Source organism: Coenobita brevimanus, chromosome 100 (assembly GCF_032717465.1).
Source record: "Coenobita brevimanus isolate Jiangsu-jjx chromosome 100, ASM3271746v2, whole genome shotgun sequence".
Lineage (NCBI taxonomy): Eukaryota > Metazoa > Arthropoda > Malacostraca > Decapoda > Coenobitidae > Coenobita > Coenobita brevimanus.
The window spans coordinates 47322286-47333854 of NC_137053.1; the positions used below are offsets into that span (position 1 = coordinate 47322286).

Here is an 11569-nt window from a genome sequence, read left to right on the forward strand (position 1 = left end):
TGCCATGAAATATGAACATGGATTCATTAATTGCCAAGTCTAAAAGGGATCTGAAATTCTGTTTTGTTAAATTATTGACTAGTTCCTGCCCTGTATATAGTTCAGCAATGCAAATATCTATAGTTTCTTTAAGTGGGATATTTGTGAATAGACTTTTAATATCCGCCACAGGAAAGCTTCACTGGATGTGGATTGTCTGCGTCACTGCAAGATGTACAGTGTGATCCCCAGGTTTTTGTATTCAAATCTAGTTTAAAGAATTTTACACAAAGTAAACTTTACAGGTCTGTTTTGTTTAAACTATTGAATTATGAAACAAAGCAAAAAGAAAAGTATTCAAAGCAGTTGAGAACAGATTATTTCATGACTCTTCAAGAACTAAAGAAGAAGGTTTCCTGGCTTGATTTGAAGGTCTTAACCAACCAAATTAATAAAAATAACACAAACAAATTTAAGATGACTAAGGATACTCATAGTAAAAAATTGGGCAAATCAGTAACTCCCATCTACTCTAGTGTAGATAAACATAAAGTAATCACAAACCTTTCCAGTAGGACATTAACAGATGAAGTGGAAGATGCACTGAAATTCGGTCTCGACTTTTCATTACCAGTTTCCAAACCAAACTTTGTATCCCACTTTTTGAGTTTTGAAAAGTTAATTTACACCATATCCTGACTAAGAATTTATAATCCTAATAATGAATCATCAATTTAGACTTGAACGGTTGAAAGTATCAGTTCAATAGTTCATAATACCTTCAAAGACTTTGGTAATTTCTCATGGTCAGTGTTTGGTACAGACAAGGTCAAAATACTTTATCAACTGAAAATGGATACAAACATTGTTATAACTAAGCCAGACAATGGGAGAGGGGTAGTGGTGCTTAATAAGTCTGTTTATATGGGTAAAATTTCTAATTTGTTATCTGCAGAAGCAAGGTCTTTGAACTTAATATAGATCCATTCTCCTATGTACTAAAGTTGGAAGATAAACTTAATAGAGTTCTTAGGAGAATAAAGAACTGGATTTCATCAGAAACCTATAATTTTCTCTTTGCCTCTGGATCTGTCCCAGGAGTCTTGTATGGATTACCAAAAATACATACACCAGATGTCCCAGTACGTCCCATCCTGTCTGCAATTGGAACCTTTAATTATAATTTGGCTAAATTTCTTTTTCTCATATTGAATAGCCTCACCACAAACAACTTTACTGTTAAACACTCTGTCAGTTTTGTACAGGAGTTAAAGCAGCTTCAATTTCCACACCCTGTGGTCATGACAAGCTTTGATACTGAAAGTCTGTTCACAAATATCCCACTTAAAGAAACTATAGATATTTGCATTGCTGAACTATATAAAGGGCAGGAACTAGTTAATAACCTCACAGACATATGAGTAATTAACCGATTCTGGAAAATATTGGATTCACTATGTTTATAATGGATTATGGAATGCAGGAAATGGATCTGTATTGGCCCAATGCACGATTTACATTATCAGAGAGTAAGGCATGCTTGATCTGGTTCCGTATTGGCCCAGTACAAGCTTCAAGATATTGGATGTTAAGGAATTGGATCTTTATTTGCCCAATATATGATTATCAATATCGTTTGCACGAGCCACTCAGTAGGAGCCGCTCGCTGCCCCCCCTCACACCCCCAACGCTCTCATAGTCAGTCTCCGACGCCTCCTCCTAGGTTACCCCTGTTACTCTCAAATATCAGGACTACAAACCTGACCCGTGCCCTCACTGTCACCAGCAAGAGGACTGGCCTCTGCTTCACTATCTTGCAGACTGCCTTGCCACTGCCTCCTTACGACTAACTTTGCGCGACCGTCCCGTCAGACGAGTAGCACGCCACGACACCGCAGCTGAGATTGGTGCACTTTCCCCTATCCCTTCTCTACTCTCCATTGTCTCTTCTTACCCTCCACCTCGCTAGAAATAGCGCCTCTAATTTACTTTCATCTTCTTCGCCTGTGTCCACCTGTCGCAATGCAGAGGACACACCACTTATATAGTCAATGATAACACCTGCGGGCTCTACACCCTGAGCCCGGGTCCATTCTATTATGATAAGTGGACGAATCTAAACAACAACAACAACAACAGGCAACAGGAATACCAAACACCGAAATCAATGGATATGGCTTACCTGTATACTCTCCTGTGTAATATAAACATAAAGACGGCTTCTTAAAAAAATTGATAATAGAAGAAAAATATACAAAATATTACACTAATCGGGCTTCAAACATGCGTCATCGCAAGTCAATTATTCCTCTATCCACTTGACCACCACGTCCTTTCATCTTCAAAGGCTTGAGAGAAGATATTTTTTGTTTTTATTTTTGTTCAGCGACAGTATATTAGAAATTATATGCTTATTTGATACAAATATTGTCTTATTAATCTTGTAAAGATACTATCAGTACCGAGTATCATGCATAAAGTTAAATACCGTTCATCACTGGCATCTTTCTTGAGTAATGCGTTACAACAGAATATAATGCATTAGAATATGCTGACAGTCACGATCGAAGATAGACAGGATGTAGTTAGAGCCCAATCATTGTCTTATTCTGCCATTGAGCTAAGTGAAAAACAAAACTGTAAAAGACAGCCTATGTTAATGAGGCGTTTAATTTACACTCCCCAGAACCACATATAGCCTACAGCAGAAAGGAGCCGAGGATGAGATGGAGGGATGGGGTGGAGAGGTATATGAGAGAGGGCGGTGTGAGTTGGGAGCAGGGCAGTGAAATGGCGGGGGACAGGGCGACGTGGAGGCGAATTGTTTGTGGCCACCCCAAACGAAATTGAGGCGTCTGGCAATAGATAGATAGATAGATAATTAGGTCTATAAACTTATTAAACTCGTTGTTTTATATAAAGATCTCCAATGGTGCATTGGGCAGTGTGCTGCTGGGTGAGTTGCGAGGACGCAGGTTCGAATCTCCCCTGTACAAGTAATTTAAATTCATTTCAGACACTGATTGCTTGACAGCAGTGCAGGAAGTAAGGAGGGCTTGGCTTGACATCATACGGTTAATGAAATCTGGGTGAGTTCAATTAAAAATAAAGGCATAAATTTTAAATCTTATCTGTATTGAATATTGGAACTATAATGGATGACAATAAGTGGCCCAATATCACAGTGATACAGTGCAGTTAATGGGCCGGGATGCAAACGGATAATGGATTTACATTGGCCCATTACTGACAGTAGAATCTGGAAGTATCGAGCCAATATTTGATGTACAGAAAAACCAGTATTGGGTCATAATTGTGCCAATAGTTCAATGTTTGTTGGGAATTTAACAAAACAGAATTTCAGAACCCTTTTAGACTTGGCAGTTAATGAATCCATGTTCATAATTAATGGCAAATTTTATGAACAGGTTGATGGAGTGGCTATGGGATCCCCACTGGGCCCCACATAGCTAATATATTTCTATGTTTTTTATGAAAGGAAATGGTTATTAAACCAGTTTTTTTTTTTTTTTTTTTTTTTTCGTAGCTGTACGATTGCTTCTTATTATTCAAAGAATCTGATCATGCTGCAAAGTTTCTAGACTACCTGAATTCCAAGCATTCTAGTACCCAGTTCGGGTGACTACTGGGCCTTGAAAGCAGGCTGTGAAGCCTATGCCCAGAATCGGACACACACACACACACACATACAAATCACTGCTGAAATTGAGAATAATAATTTGCTCTCTTTTTGAGATATTCGGCTAACCAATTGTGGGAATTACTTAAGTACTTCTGTTTACAGGAAGGAATCATTCACTGGTTTGGGTCTGATTTTTTTATCATTTGTACCTAACATATATCAAATGACTTCAGTATGGACTTTACTTCATAGATGCTATGCACTTAGTTTAAACTGGATATCTTTTCATGATGAAATTGATTTCCTGAGTAAATTCTTCACCCATAAAAATTACCCTACTTTGCTGTTTCCTTGGATGGTAAAAGATTTTTAAAACCAGATATTATGTAGTTCATGGAAGGCAGCAACTGTAGCTAAGGACATACATTATATTAGGTTTCCCTTTTATGGTCATGTCGGTTATAATATTAGATACCAGCTTTTGAAAATACACAAGAGTGTCTATCCTCAAATCTCATTTAGATTTGTATTTGTAAACCCTTTTACCGTAGGTTCATTTTTTCGATAAAAGGTAATATACCAAAGCCACTGTGCTCAAACACAGTATATTTATATGTCTGTTCTGGCTGTACAGCTAGATATACTGGGAGTTCAATTCGGAACCACAAAATTCGTGTGTCTTAGCACAGAGGCTTGTCTCATAGAACATCCTTGCTCCTGTCTAACCCAACTCTGTCAGAGATTAGGAATCATTGTTTCGATATGGGCCATACTTGTAATCTGGATAATTTCAGTATTTTACATAGTAGTAATGACAGAGTGGTACTGCGAATTTTGGAGTCCTTGTACAGATTCACAAAATTAAGCTTTCGTTAAATAACTATGAATCATCAACTAAGTAGTATATTTTAAGATAATAATACTGTTTTGTTGCTATGAATCAGCATTTTGATACTTGGTTCATTGAAGCTTTACTTGGTTCTTTTGTGTCACACTGGATTATTGATGTCTCGGAAACTTCATGATACTTTTCCTTAGGACCGACTGTGTACATGATTTTCAGTCATTGCTGCCAACTGACATGGGTAACATACTCATTTTTATTTCTCGAGTTTGTTATAATTATAAAAAGAGTTTTACATTTAGATTTCATTCACAAAAATCAGTCATTGCTACATGCTCTTTTTGATAACATTTTTTCTTATGGATATATTTTAACATTTGATGTAAATTGCAATGTGTTTTAAATGTTTTTAGGTCTGAAGATGGGATATGTCTCCCGAAACTAGTCACCTGGAATAAATATGAATTGGAAAATCACCTTGATTCTCCTTGGCTGGCTCTCTCTCTCTCTCTCTCTCTCTCTCTCTCTCTCTCTCTCTATGGCCAACAGCCATACCACGTTGAGTACACCGCTTCCCGTCCGATCAGCGAAGTTAAGCAACGTTGGGTCTGGTTAGTACCTGGATGGGTGACCGCCTGGGAACACCAGATGCTGTTGGTATCCCTACGTGTCAAGTGGGGTTGGTGGAGGATTAGTGCCCCTTCCTGTAAATTGTAAGCCCTTGGCCACCCCGTTTGGGATACATGGCGTCTGGCAATGAAATATATATAATATATATCTATAGATATGTATAATATATAAATATATATATAATATATAAATATAATATATATATAAATATAATATATATATATATATATATATATATATCAGTAGGAGGCATAGTATATATATATATATATCAGTAGGAGGCATAGTATATATATATATATATATATATATATATATATATATATATCAGTAGGAGGCATAGTATATATATATATATATATATATATATCAGTATGAGGCATAGAAGTTCACTGCTAGATGTTCATGTTAAACGGGGAGCGGATATTGGTAGTGACCATCAACTCAGCATTGCAAAAATAAGGTTTAAACTTAAAAATCAGAAGAAGGAAAAATCTGGTGTTGGTATATACGATATTGTTAAGCTTAGAAGGGAAGGAGAAGAAAAGGAGGAATTCAGATTAGAATGTAGAAATAGGTTTTTGGTGTTGGAAACGTTGGAAGAGGGGCAGAGAAGTGTAGATGAGATGTGGGAGGATGTGAACAAAGTTTTGCATGAGACTGCTGACTGTACGATTGGAAGGAGACATAGATTCAGGAGAAAGAAATGGATATCAGAGGAAACGTGGGATATGATAAAAAAAAGAGGTGAGGCTAAATTGAGGAGTGAGATGCAATGCGTTGATGAACGAGAGATTGAATTAGCAAGAGCTGCGTACTGGAGTTTGAATTCAGAAGTAAGAAGGTTAGCTAGGAGAGATAAAAGAAGATGTGTGGATGAAAAGGTTGCAGAGACTGAAATCTTAATAAACAAAAATGATGGACAGAGTCAAAGAATAGCATATGAATCGATTAGAGAACTGAGTGGTAATGCAGGTAAACGCAAGGAAATACCAGTTAGAGACAGGGAAGGAAATTTATTGACCAAAGATGGAGATATTAAAAATAGATGGAAAGAGCATTTTGAGACAGTTCTTAATAGACCAATAGCACCAGAAGAGGGTATACCGTCTGCTCAGGCAGATTTAAATATAGAAACAGGAGAGTTGAGGCTTGCAGAAGTGGAGAAAGCAGTAAAACAGTTAAAGAATAATAAGGCACCTGGGGAGGATGGTTTGTTTCCGGAAATGTTTAAAGTGGAGGGGGATAGATTAATAATGATCTTGACCAAGATATTCAATAAGATATGGGTGACGGGGTTACTACTATCAGTTTGGAAGAACGGTGTGATTGTTAAAGTTCCGAAGAAGGGAGACCTGAGTGAATGTGGTAATTGGAGGGGGATCTCTTTGTCACCGATAGCTTTGAAAGTTTTCAGTAGAGTGTTGTTAAATAGGTTGGAGCCGGTGGTTGAGGGTATTCTGAGGGATGAACAGGCTGGTTTTAGAAAGGGACGTGGTTGCAATGATCAGATCTTTATAGTTAGGGATTTGATGCAGCAAGTTAATGAAATGAGAGTACCGTTAAGTCTTTGTTTTGTTGATTTTGAAAAGGCTTTTGATAGTGTTTCGAGAGAGACTATGGGGAAGATCATGAGACATTATGGAATACCAGAGGAGTTTGTGAGGGTCATTATGAACATGCATGAGGACACATTTTGTAAAGTGATGGTTGATGGTTGTCTGAGTGATTCGTTTGAAGTCAAGTCCGGAGTAATTCAAGGTGGTGTTCTATCGCCTTTACTATTTATATTGGTCATTGATTACATTATGAAACGCGTTGGAACAGAAACCGGTGCAGGTATACTTTGGGGAGAGAACAGGAAACTTTTGGATTTAGATTATGCAGATGATATAGTTTTGATTTGTGATGGGCCAGAAGAGATGCAGAGAGTGTTGGACTGTTTGGTGAGTGAAGGTCGCAAGGTGGGTTTGGTTATTAATTGTGGAAAAACTGAAATAATCAATATGAATATGGAAAATGCGCAGGAATGTGTAATTGGAGGTATGGTTGTAAAGCAAGTTGATAGGTTTAAATATTTAGGTACTTATTTAGCCAAGGATGGTTATTTGAACTTTGAATTCGAGGAAAGGTTAAAGAAGGCTAATCAGGCAATGGGAATGCTTAAAAATATTTGGAATAATAACAATTTTTCTGTACATACAAAAATCAAACTTTATAAGGTAATGGTTAGGAGTATCTTAATTTATGGACACGAGTCTTGGTACTGCACAGTGACTATGGAAAATAAATTCTTGGTGTTTGAAAACAAAGCACTTAGAAGAATATTAGGAGTTAAGTGGTGGGAAAGGATACCAAATAGTAGAATTAGAGAAATAACGGGAGTGCAGCCGGTCGATGAATATGTTAGGTTCTCACGATGGAAGTGGCTAGTACATGTGTATAGGAGACAGGGAATAGTAAGAGGTACACCAGGGTGGGTGGCACTTGGTAGGAGAGGTAAAGGAAGGACAAAAGAGACGTGGGTGAGGACAATGAGACGGGAAACTGGGGATGAGTGTTGGGGAGATCTTGAGGAGTTAGCACAAGATAGGATGTGGTGGTGTGAGTTCATCGAGGCCCTATGCATCCCCGAGGGTGCCACAGGAAATGATATATATATATATATATATATAGATAGATAGATAGATAGATAGATAGATAAATAGATAGATATAGATATAGATATAGATAGATAGATAGATAGATATAATATATATATAATACATATATATATAATATATATATATAACATATATATAATATATATAATAAAATATATATATATATATATATATATATATATATATATATATATATATATATATATATATATATATATATATATATATATCTATATATATATATATATATATCTATAGATAGATAGATAAATATATATATATATATATACACACACACACACACACACACACACACACACACACACACACACACAAATCTATCCCGAAACTTTTTGCAGATCGTAATTATTCACAAAGCTACCTTTCTATAAAACCATAATTGAAGGATTTCGTATTAAGCATTTCACACCGCGTCACCCTCTTCTCATCTTTCTTATAGTCAGCACAGACTTATCCCGTCTTTTCAGGCAACTTAATGTGGGCGTTCCCTTTACGGTTTCTTCTTCTTCTTCTTCTTCTTTTTTTAAATATTACTTTGCGACTAACGTTAAGAGAGACTTGTTTATGTCTCGCAGTGCCCTTAGCGTTGGTTCTCGACAAATTATTTTCTCCTTTCCAACCCTTTTTTTAAATTGTATCTTTGTTACACCCACTGCAAAAAGTTTTGCAGTACTTGTCCCAGTCAGACAGAACGAAAGTTTTGAATGATTTGTTGTACTTTCCTACCCCAGATATTCGCCAGCTAAAATTTGACTACTTAGAGTGTCTCCTAAATCCTCTCTTTCCGCCTCCTACAAGCCTTTAGTGGTCATAGAACTCTCGCCGCACGAAGCTGCATGTGCGTTGTTTCCAGCTCAGTCCACTTTGTGTGTGTGTGTGTGTGTGTGTGTGTGTGTGTGTGTGTGTGTGTGTGTGTGTGTGTGTGTGTGTGTGTGTGGATCTCCTCTAATTTTTCCAAGTCCCTGTTGAAGATGCCAAGGAAGAGCACGTTACGTGTGTAAAAAATTAAAATTCTCACTTTACGAGACGAGAATTTAATTGTTGAAAAAAAACGGCCAGAGTGTAAGTGGAACACTGTAGTCTGAAGGCTTCATTAAATGCCCTGCCAGTTGTTCAATTTCTGCCGTTGAATTCATATTCTGGTCAACCACACAAGACTTGTAAGGTCAGATACTCTTCAAAGACGACAAGTACCGAAGGAACCTAGCATGAATGCATCTGAGTTACAAAGAAATTACTCGGATATTATGAGGATGTATTACACCACATCATTCATCATCATAAAAAAGGATGAACTGGTCTGTTACTGCGATGACTGAAAAGAAAATGCAATGGCCGTTCTTCACTTTGCCCACAAATATCGCCCTTTGGTATCAGAGGGTGATGTGATGAATTCTCATTCCACTGTGCTAAAGTGATTGGCGCTGGGGGAAGTCGTCCATGGTGTCAGCAGGGGCGAGCGTAAGTACACCAGGAAAACTATGGCACAACCAAGCCGTTTTATGATCTGGGTCTTTTTTAGGAGCGTTATGGGGAGAAGCACCTTGTATTTCACCCCACAGAATGAGACAATAACAAGTTTTGCACGCAGTTTATTTCATTCATGATTGGAGTAACTATGCAGGATGATGCATCGTCTCATTGGTCCACAATAGTGCTATAGTAAATGACAACATATTCACGATATATAATGACCGGAGAACATTCAAGATCTGATTCTAATTGGAAGTGCTTGGTCATACATGACCTTAATTCTCAGGATACCTCATCCCTGCTCCACCAAATAAAAGCCATCAAGATGTGGATGCATGAGTAAAGTGTGGAATACTTTCAGAGTCTGTTAAAGGGTCCTGGACAATAAAGTCTTGACCATAAGGTAATAACTGAGTAGTTAGCAATACCTTTTTTTTTTTTTTTCACCATAAAATAATTGTCATTAAAAAATTGGGAGTATTCTAAAACACAGTGTAGTGAGTAGTTCAGCAAGTGGATTCAAGTGCTATCCTAACCAAGCAAACATTGTATTATTTTCCTCATATCGCAGGCGCTGCGACGACAGAAAGATTTTTGGTAATAAGAGAACGAAAATAGAGTGTAGACAGTTGCACAAATAAAGGAGGGGAAAAAACTATGAAGTGATTATGGCTTTTAATTGATGCAAGAGATGCGGACCCTGCCAGTCACTTTCCGATCTTCTGTAGAGGTAATATACCGATCAGCAAGTTGGTTGTTCTTCATGGTGGACGATTCATGTATTTATGACATAATGTTTTAATGCAAATGTTGAAAGCAGACCGTTTTCCACCAGAAAGTTTCTTTGAACTAATAATATGAACTTGGCATTTACCAGGGTAAATTTTCTGTGTTCTCCAGGCACTGAAGAATCTTACGCTTTTGCCTGGACGAGGTGCTCGTGATATTTTGGTGTTGACCAGGATAAAATTCCTCAGTGTGCTTCAGCCAGAGAATAGGAAAAAGTGTTAGAAAAATCTTGAGTGATTCCAGGAACCTTCGAGGTCACTTATTCTCTTCCACTATATCATACCCGCCAAAGCCTCACTGACCAATAAGCTTAATCATAGTGTTTCAGTGGCCAGTTTCAATTTTGAAAGGTCATAAATGGAGGTTATTGGGACTCCGTTGATGACACTTGTCTGGAACCAGAGTGACCCTCCCACAGCTTGATCATGTACCCCACACACACACACACACACACACACACACACACACCATTCCATTTAATCAGTTCATGGATACGGTTATTGGATACTATTAATGTTGGCTCAGTTTTTCAACAGTTTGTTCCCGAATACGTGGATTCATAACTCTTATTAAAATGCAAAGTGATTCGGGTGAGAAGGGTAGGTGAGAAAAACTTCGGAGTTCGCGGAATGTTAGACTCTAAATGTGGTGAGCCTATGTATACTGAAGTGTGGACTGTAGTATGACAGAAAAGGTAGAGAAGAGGAATCGAGAGAATATGCTGTCATGATCCAATAAAAGTCACTAGTGATCACAATGAACATGGCGACAGTTGAACTATATGGACTAGAATTAATTCAAGCGTTACATTCTTCTAGTAGGCTGTGAAGATTTTAAAATCACGTCCTGGAATTGTATCCTGGGGCACTTGGATACTTTCTCTAATACTCCATCACAACATGCACGGTCTTAATACAGAAATAAAAATAACATAGTATGGAAACATAAATCGAGTGAAAAAAAAAATCCATTACCAAAACATATCCTGTCGGTATGGATCGGGGAAATAAACAAAGCACACCGGTTTTGCACATAGAAATCGCTACACAGTTTTAGTTCCCTTCCACATGCTCGTTGTTTTACCCACAACGTGAATGTTACCTTGCAGGAATTAAAGCTGTCGTGTTCTGGAAAAGGGGTGAAACATTGTTCAAAATTTTCTTACACATTAATGTGCTATATATTTTTGTTACTCCTTAAGTCATAATACACAGCACTATTCTATCTCATGTTATCCTGTGTGTTGTACTTACAGTATATACTGAACCATTACCCCTGGTTTCTAAACAACTAGGGTCACTACCATTGTTTAAAAAACATACTAAAAAACAGCACTGAAAGAGTGCAAAACTCACCTCAGCCAACTGGTTCACGGGTCCCACTGACTTTTTTTTCTGGCCTTGATCTTTCAAAGATTACTCTCCAAATCGAATTAATCCAGTCATACCTAACACGTAAACCTTCCACCAATTTTGATCCAAATCAGTTCAAAACTGCTTGAGTTGAAACTGACCTTTGGCCTTTCCT

The 11569-nt window shown here is 37.5% G+C and overlaps 1 non-coding gene across 1 annotated transcript; it reads left to right on the top strand.

The window, feature by feature from the left end:
* The first annotated feature begins 5007 nt into the window (after positions 1 to 5007).
* Positions 5008 to 5126, top strand: LOC145414774 (5S ribosomal RNA). Its single transcript, XR_013899929.1, has one exon. It is a non-coding gene; the product is annotated as a 5S ribosomal RNA (ribosomal RNA).
* Positions 5127 to 11569: the final 6443 nt, after the last annotated feature.